A 9,356-nucleotide genomic window follows, 5' to 3' on the forward strand; every position below is an offset into this window, starting at 1 on the left:
TGTTGTGGAAGATATTCTGCTTTGTGAGTATGGTCAATTCATTTCTAAACTCTGTACCATCTCTGACCTCAAGGACACCGTGTCTGAGCCAGGATTTGAGCACAGAAGGCTCCTACCTGCTGCCGTGGCTCTGAGGAGATGCCAGCGTGGCCTCTGATCCCAGGCTGCCGGGGGGGGCCGGGCAGGAGCACCGCGGAGGCACCCCAACCCCTGCCCCGCTGGCCCTTGCCAATGGGATCGGTCCTTAAGTACCTCACCATTAAAGACAGCTCCCCAGTATTTCAACTGTAATTATCGTAATGATAATAAAGCCGGTCACCCCCTGCCACACAGTGTTTTCCAAACTTCAGCATTTCCCACAGGACCTCAATAAGGAGGTGAACTTCCTCTTCATACCCCTGTATCAGGGTGTGATAGACTCACCTTTTCATTTAAATGTAGGAATTAGAAGGGAAATCTTTCTCTTTTCTTCTTCTTCTTCTTTTTTTAATATGAAATGCGTCATGTATTTGCGTGTCATCCTTGTGCAGGGGCCAATTTCCTCTGTATCGTTCCAGTTCTAGTATATGCGCTGTGGAAGCGAGCGCTAAAAAGGACATCTTTAATGAGGAAACCAGTATCATTTGTCCTAAGTGCAACTGGAAGAAATGCAGGCACAGTTGAACAGATGCTGGAAATTTCTAAAAAGTTCATCTGTGCACCACCTACCATCACTGGTTCTACAAAAACGTTGTAGATACGGCACCCATTCTGAGGAAATCTAGATAACTTGATTGCTAGCTTTTACAGTCCTGCAAAATTGGATACATTGTCTCCATTTTACAGATCACAGATTAAGAGAATCCAAGTACTTTGCCAAGAATGCTGTGCAATTTTTCTGATTCCAGCTTGTTCCATCTTCCCACAGCCAATCCAGCTGCAGGTCAATTAGATTCATCTCATGCAATCCTTTCCACTGTAAGCACACACTTTTGTGCTGTGATTCCTTCTTACCCTGATGGTCATGGCAAGGAATGGAGAAAACCATCAACCAGAATTTAAACCCCTATACATCTCAAACAAATTTCTCCTTTAAAAAGGGGAACTCTATCTTTCAAACTGTCAAACTAAGAACACTGTTTAAAATTATGTGTCCTCTTCCCTATTGCTCAGGCACACTCTAGAATCTTGGGCTAGAAAATCCAAAGGAAGATGGAACCAATGCGTGTCTGTGTGTCCACAAGAAAGTACTCTAAATAGCCCATTTCCACTGAGGATGATAACACAATCCAGCACTTGTACTGGGAGCCTTTTCAGCTGTCCACCTCACTCACAGACCCTGACCCACAGAAGGAAGGACAGCAGAAACAGCAACCCATGGGCAACCCATGAGAATACCACTTGTCATGGTGGATGTTGAGCTTCATGCCACAGTGCAATAACATGCCAGATTGTGACATTTTAATGAGAATGTGTAAGACTTCACATCTATTACCTGCAAATCTTGAGGCTGTGGTAGGGGTGCGGGAGGAAGGAGAGTGGGAAGGAAGTTACTGAAGGTACTATAAGAAAATGAGAGAGGAGGATGGGGCGCCTGGGTGGCTCAGTCGGTTAAGCATCTGACTCTTGATTTCGGCTCAGGTCATGATCTCAGGGTCGTGAGATGGAGCTCCGTGATCAGCGAGGAGTCTGCTTGAGATTATCTCCTTCTCCCTCTGCCCCTTCTCCATTCTCTCTCTCTCTCATAAATAAATACATCTTTAAAAAAAAAGGAAAATGGGAAAGGATGAGAAAGACAAGTGGGAGAGAGAGGGAGAGAGGGAGGGAGAGATTTCATTACCCAGGCTGTCTGTTGCTGACCAAACGCACCTGACTATCTCTGACTTTCAGGAAAGGTAACAAAGAGCTGAGATGCATCTCTGTGAAACAGGCCGCCCTTGGGCTCTACCTGGCACTAAGACCAGAACCCCTCATCAGGGGCTTTCAGCCTCAATTCAACTGCTTAGCTCAGACTTCTCATCATTTCAGAAAAAAAGAAAAAAAAAATCCACCTGTTAGAGTGGTAACTTGGGAAATTATGGTTGCAACCAGTATTTAGAAAACACACTGGCAGCCTGACAAGTAAGAACACAGTGCCTGTGAGCAAAAAACCAAGCTCCTTGAACCACTTTTGCTTGGGAAGATGCTATGTGGGGGCTCAGATAGCTCTTACAATGTGCGGGCGTGGCAGCCTTCAGAGCAGCTTTTTAAGCAGCAAACGGAAGAAAGATGTATTTTTTCACCACCATTGTGCCTTTTGAAAGAAAGGGCCAGAGTGTGTCAGTTTGACCTGTTGTGACATCATGCTGTGGTGTGACAGGCTGTAACACAGTAAGTAAACAAATGATGAGCAATCCCTCATGGGACGGTGATGTCAGAGCCACCTCTGAACGAGGGGACCTCGGGACTTAGTAGGGGAGGGGGCAAGGTGGTGCCAGCATCTGATTGGAGAGGAAGAAACAATAGGTTCGTCATTCTCTGCAATGTTGTTTTGGATTTCCATTTGTATTTACTTCCAAATTCTTTATACAGCCAGGTTACTAATCTCTTGACGTTTTTATACATGGTTTGATACCATATAGCAATGTTCTGTTTTGAGCTTTGTTTTATTGCATGACATCATTGGCATTATTCTGAGCTTCTGTAGCCCCTCTCCCCCGGTCATTTTTAAGCTTTGAATTGCATATGGATTGTTTTTTTATTCAGATTATCTCCTGAAGAAAATTTCCCGTAAACATTTCTAATTCTTTGGATTTTCTATTCCTATTAGCCCCACTCTTATGATTAATGCTATCATGGATAATAATACTGAACACCTACTCTAGGCTAAGCTCTGTATTGATACTTTCTATACCCGATTTGTTACCATGAGGACCCTCTAAAGTGAGCATTATTATATTATTTTATAGGTTTGAAAACAAAGAGTAAGAGAAAATAAATAACTTGCCTCATGGCACACGGTTAGTAAGTGGAGGAGCTAGAATCCTACAAGAAATCCTGGAATGGAAGGGAAAAATACTCAAAGCAAAGGGATTCCCAGGCACTGACTGAAAGTGGTGCAGGGAGCCTCGAACCGGCAACTATCTGTTAAATAGTGAGGAGAAATCTGAGTCTCTGGGATGTAGTAAGTTCACAGTGCATTTGTCTGTGGGCAGATGTTGAATATGGTTTTCGGAAACTGGCCATGACCAGATGTTCTGCCCTCGACTGCGGTCCTCAGGCTGACAGCTTCCATCTTGACCTTGATCTTGGAATGATCTGCTTTGAGGAGATGTTGCATCTCAGAAAATGGCTATTTAAAATGGAAACAATTATTTTCTGAGGGAGAAAGAATACAACATAATGTGGCTGTAAGTGGTCTGTGAGGTTAAGCTTCTCCTGGGTTCCAATCTTACTTCGCATATTCAACACCAACTTATCTGCTATCTCCATATGACTCCTACCTTGGCATGAACCATGGAGTTTAGTGAATATAAGTGAACAAAATATCAAAACACAAAACACAAAAGTGTTTTAAAGAATTGTATAACTGGAATAATTCCTAGGGTAGCTAAAAACGGTCTGGGATTGTTCAACTCTAAGACAATCCATAGACCTCTGATCTTATGTAAAACTAAAATATGATGTCAAAGATGAACAGTCCCAGAGGGGACACCGGCCAAAGCCATCTCCAATGTCACCCTGGAGGACGACAGACAAAGGCAGTTTTCCCAGAGAACAAAATCAGAGCAGCCAGACTAATGATGAAGAACCTGTACAGCCAGCCATGGAATCCTCATCACTCCTCCTGGCAGGATGTGAAATGTGCTGCAGGACGCTGACCACTGAGCATTGTTTTCCATTCTCCAAAGAGAGGTGGTCCCCATCACTCCCACCCCAATGAGTCTGGTTCTCTGTCTTTGTATATACTGTGTGTTTAACTTTTTAATTTGTCATTTAGCTATAGACCACCACACCACAAGGGAGCAGAGGAAGACTGACCAGAGAACTGCATGTCGGCCAGAGACCCTTAATCTTGACTAGAACTGAGAGAGGACATTTTTGTAGATGTGCACACATGGGAAGAAACAGTTGCAAAAGGTGGGGGCTGTAATCGGTCGCTGTTACTTTTGCTTCCCAGCATCAATCCATTCCCCTTCAAATAACCATGTCCCAAAGCCAGGAGGAAATGTCCCCTCTCCATGTCCAATCAATGGAAATGTAAAGTTACAAAGATGGAGGATTTGGTTTCCACTGCCTAAGTAACTCACTTCAGTTTCCCAACCAAGTGGAGTTCAGACAGAAACAACTGACCCAAATCAAGCCGATCTGGGTCAGTGAGACTCAATTCCAGAATGTTATTTGTATTTCATGGAATATGAAGTCTTGCTCTCTCCAGAGCTCATGAAGTTTGGACATACCAAAACGGCTCCAGCTGCGTTACCAGGAGAGAGCTACAAGCAGGTTAGACCTGGAGGGAGCAGAGCTGAGATCTGAGGGCAGCCTTGCACTGTTAACACTGTTTGAGCCTGGGGTCAGGTCTTGCCTCAGCACTCTTTTCTGTTTGTTCTTAAACCCAGTTGATTTGGATTTCCTATCGACAGCCACAGAAATCATCTCATCCAACTGATGGCAGTTTTCTTGGCAAAACGAGAGATGTATGGTCTATAAAACACTTTGGTGCTTTTCCTGATGCTTGACTTATAGTATAGGAAACTGATTAATGCTTCTAGAATAAGAATTTGAAATAACTAGGCCAGATTACATTGCACAAGAATAGGAAGAAGGGAGTATTATTTTATTTTTAATATTTGTAGGACATAAAGTCAAACAAATCTGGCATGGATTCTTCTGGGAGCTTTTATTTATTTTATTTTCTTTAAGTTCAAAGTATATCTTTAGATGTGAGTCTGGCATTTGTACTATTGTGAGGGTTTCCAACCTCTTGGGGGGTTGAGAGAATTTAAACATATATGAGTGCGTGTAAGCATGCACACACACACACAAAAGCTTGCCAAGAAGTATAATTTTTGTATTTGAAAGTGGCATCTTAAGAATTTTTCTCAGTGAGAACGTGCCTTTAGAAGTTCTCCTCTTGGGGCACCTGGGTGGCTCAGTTGGTTAAGAGGCCGACTCTCGGTTTTGGCTCAGGTCATGATCTCATGGGAAAAAAATCTTGGGGAAAAAAAGAAAAAAAGTTCTCTTCTTACAGAGACTGACCAAAATCAAATTGCAATTGATAACACCTGCAAAATTCAACTGATGGCAGCATTCAATCAATCTAACATCTTTTTGACAGAGCTTGGGTTCACCAGATTTTCCTAAATTGAACTATGATAATTTGCCTAAAAACATAAACAAAATGTTGCAATAATATTATTAGAATTTTTTTTAGTATAAACTTGGCATGTCATCATTTCCTGTCTGGAAGGATATCTATGTACGTTTTCAGCCTTAAAAGATTGAACTGAGTATCTGCTGCTTAGACAAATGTGCTATGCTAATCTTTTTAATAATTAGGAAATACAACTAAATACATATATTCAGAATACACTAAAAAAAAATGGAATATTGAGTGTTGAGTGTTGAAGAGTTAGGCTTTGTTCACATTTCCAAAGAGATATAACTTGGGCTTTCCAAAAAAAAATTTTTTTTTCTTCTGCGGTTTGGTTAGGCTTTATGTATGAAGAATGCATTTATATAGATCCTGAAATACTGGTCTGTAAAGGGTCATGAAAGAAGATTGTGTATTGGATTGTCGTATTATCAGTTGGGGAGTATCCAATATCATGTCCATTTAGCATCTCCTGTGAAATAATGAAACTGTTTATAAGACTTCCCATGGTAATGCCTGCAGGAATGTAATTATGTGAACATAGGGCAACTGCCTCTGTGAAGAAAAGGAATGTCATAACCAACATGAGGAAGAAGGCAGCAAACCATCTGCCTTCCTCTTACCTGCTTCTATTCTCAGAGTATGCCACACTCACTTTTCTTCCCCTAGGCTTGAACTGTGTTTGCAAAAATTCTAGGGAGTACTGCATATTTTAGATCATCATTGTATCCTAAAATATTTTCAGTGTTAAAATTGATCACACATTGGGTGAAACTCCTCAATCTCTACCAGCTTCTATCATTTACTTTAAAAACATAAAGACCCCATTTTTATTTTTATTTTTTGCAGCAGGAGTGGCAATTAATGTAAACATGCTAAGGACTCTAAATGTCCAGTCATATAACAACTTGGAAGCTTTTAGGCCAACAGTCAGTTGTGTATTTGTAAACGTGCATGGAAAAATGGAATCTGCTCCATTATTTTCCATTCTCAAATTTTCCCCACTTAGCTATACAGAAATGAAATGTTTATTAGGGATAGTTGTAAATACATGTTTTATTTATTTTTGTGTTTTACTGCTGTACATCACTAGAAAGTGCTAATCTTGCCCCTTCCATACCTGTTGATGTTTTGATTAAATATTTATTGCTCCCAACATAATTTAGTTTCCAAATTCCATGAGGCATGTATTCAACTTTATTCCTTTATTATCTCATATATGTAAAAGGCTGAGGAGGTGAAATGCTCATAGTATCTATAATAGCGTGGCAGTGGTTTCTATAAGCAGTGATGCTTAACCTGAGCCAACTAATATTAACAGTGGTTTCCACTATGGACTCTATTGCTGCACCCATCTCAATTTATTTTTCCAGGTTTTTGAAGCAGAAACTCAATGGTGAATGAATATTGTGAAAATCCGATACAGAATTATTATTATTATTTTTTTTTATTCTTATGTTAATCCCCATACATTACATCATTAGTTTTAGATGAAGTGTTCCATGATTCATTGTTTGTGCATAACACCCAGTGCTCCATGCAGAATGTGCCCTCCTCAATACCCACCACCAGGCTAACCCATCCTCCCACCCCCCTCCCCTCTAGAACCCTCAGTTTGTTTTTCAGAGTCCATCGTCTCTCATGGTTCGTCTACCCCTCCGATTTCCCCCGCTTCATTCTTCCCCTCCCGCTACCTTCTTCTTTTTTTTTTTTCTTAACATATATTGCATTATTTGTTTCAGAGGTACAGATCTGAGATTCAACAGTCTTGCACAATTCACAGCGCTTACCAGAGCACATACCCTCCCCAGTGTCTATCACCCAGTCACCCCATCCCTCCCACCCCACCCCCCACTCCAGCAACCCTCCGTTTGTTTCCTGCGATTAAGAATTCCTCATATCAGTGAGATCATATGATACATGTCTTTCTCTGTTTGACTTATTTCACTCAACATAATACCCTCCAGTTCCATCCACGTCGTTGCAAATGGCAAGATCTCATTCCTTTTGATGGCTGCATAATATTCCATTGTATATATATACCACCTCTTCTTTATCCATTCATCTGTCGATGGACATCTTGGCTCTTTCCACAGTTTGGCTATTGTGGACATTACTGCTATAAACATCGGGGTGCACGTACCCTTTCAGATCCCTGCTTTTGCCGATACAGAATTATTATTTTTTTTAATGTGGAACTCAGAATTTCTCATCACTGAGTTCTTCCATGAAATGAACCATATCTAATAAATCTATAAATATAGTTACAAGCCAAATGTTCCAGTTAAAAGCAAGAACCAAAAAGTAGAAGCTCCAGTTAAAAGCAAATGGACTGACTACAAAATTCCAAATGTATGTAACTTATGAGAAACACATCTAAAACATAAGGCATATCCCAAACACAAGGTTAAAATAAAAGGAAAGATAAAAAGGTATAGCAAGGAAACATCAATCAAAAGAAACCTAGGAAACCATATTATCATTGGTGAAATTGACTTTATGGTAGGGCAGTACTAGAGATAAAGAGGTAGTAATGAAGGGTTCAAAAGATAAAAGTTTCAACTTACTGGGAGAATACAACAATTTATGGATTTCATGTAATTTTATGGCCTCAAAACATGAAAAGAAGAAACTTATACAATTATAGGAGGAAAATGTAAAATAACCCACAATCACTGTGGGAACTTTTGCAATGTCATCCTCAATAATAAAAAGAACAAGCAGATAAAAAAATTGATATGAAGATTTAAACAAAGAGATTAACAAGCCTAACCTAATGGAAAGAGAAAGGGAGACAGAGAGAGACAGAGAAAGAAAGAGAGAGAGAGAGAGGGAGGGTGGTAGGAGGGAGGGAAGGGAGGTGGGGAGAAGGAGGGAAGGGAGGGAGGAAGGAAAGAGAAACAGAGAGAGGAACAAAAAGAAATCAACTCCACTGTAGAATGAATTTTTTGCAAGCATACTTGGCATATTTTTCCAAAATTGAACATATCCTAGTCCAGAAAGCAACTCTCAACACATTTCAAAAGGTTCAAGTTACACAGAGTATGTTTTCTGACAATTGTGCCATTAAGTTGGAAATAAAAAACAAACAAACAAAAAAAGACACAAGAAAATACACTGATAATTGGAAATTAAGAAATATACTTTCAGGCAACGCATCAATCACAGCAGAAATTATAATGGAAATAAAATATTTTGAATTGAACTACAACAAAAATACTGTATATCTGAACTTGTGGGATATCACTTAAGTAGTACTTAAACAATATTCTTAAATATTTACATATATAAAGGTATACAAATTAATGAACCAAGCATTTATCTCAAAAACTTAAGAGAAGAAGAGATTGACAAAGTAAACCCAAGGAAGTAAGAAAGTAGAGAAGAAAAAAAAAAAAAAACAAAGCCAGAACAGGAGTTATTAAAGTAGAAAACCAATATAGAGAAGATAAACAAATCTAAACAGTGGTTCTTCCAAATAACTCAAATGGTATCCTCTGTTGAGACTAGTCAAGAAAAGAAGAGAGAGGCCCAAAGGACTAATTTCACGGATGAAAAGGCTCAGTCTCTGGGGACTGCAGATATCAAAAAGATACTAAAATGATATTATGGACAACTTTAAGCCAATAGAAAAGACAATTTATGGAATGGAGAAAATATCTTAGAAAAATATAACTCACCCAAACTGCCTTCTCCACAGCGTAGATGTGAGTAGTCCCTACTATAAAACATTAAATTTCTAAAACAGACAAAAACCCTTTCCACTAAGAAAACCTTAGATCCAGATGGCTTCACTTCCAAGTTTTTCCCAAATATTCAATAAAGATATAATTCTAATTGTACAGGATTTCTTCCAGAATTCATTTTATGAACTAATTAATCTGTTAAAGAAGTTAAAGGAGAGAAAATCACAGGTCATCTTTGTAGTGACTAGAGATAAAAAACAATCTTAAAATATTATCTGGCTAACCCTAAAATATATAAATTATGACCTCACTGAGTTTATACCAAAATGCAAGATCGG

The 9,356-nt window shown here is 39.5% G+C and overlaps 1 non-coding gene across 1 annotated transcript; it reads right to left on the reverse strand.

The window, feature by feature from the left end:
* Positions 1-485: 485 nt before the first annotated feature.
* Positions 486-587, reverse strand: LOC123852174 (U6 spliceosomal RNA). Its single transcript, XR_006792795.1, has one exon. It is a non-coding gene; the product is annotated as a U6 spliceosomal RNA (small nuclear RNA).
* Positions 588-9,356: the final 8,769 nt, after the last annotated feature.

The sequence above is a fragment of the Mirounga angustirostris genome, unplaced genomic scaffold (assembly GCF_029215605.1).
Source record: "Mirounga angustirostris isolate CCGP_5_RB_7025 unplaced genomic scaffold, mMirAng1.0.hap1 SCAF_10, whole genome shotgun sequence".
Classification (NCBI taxonomy): Eukaryota; Metazoa; Chordata; class Mammalia; order Carnivora; family Phocidae; genus Mirounga; species Mirounga angustirostris.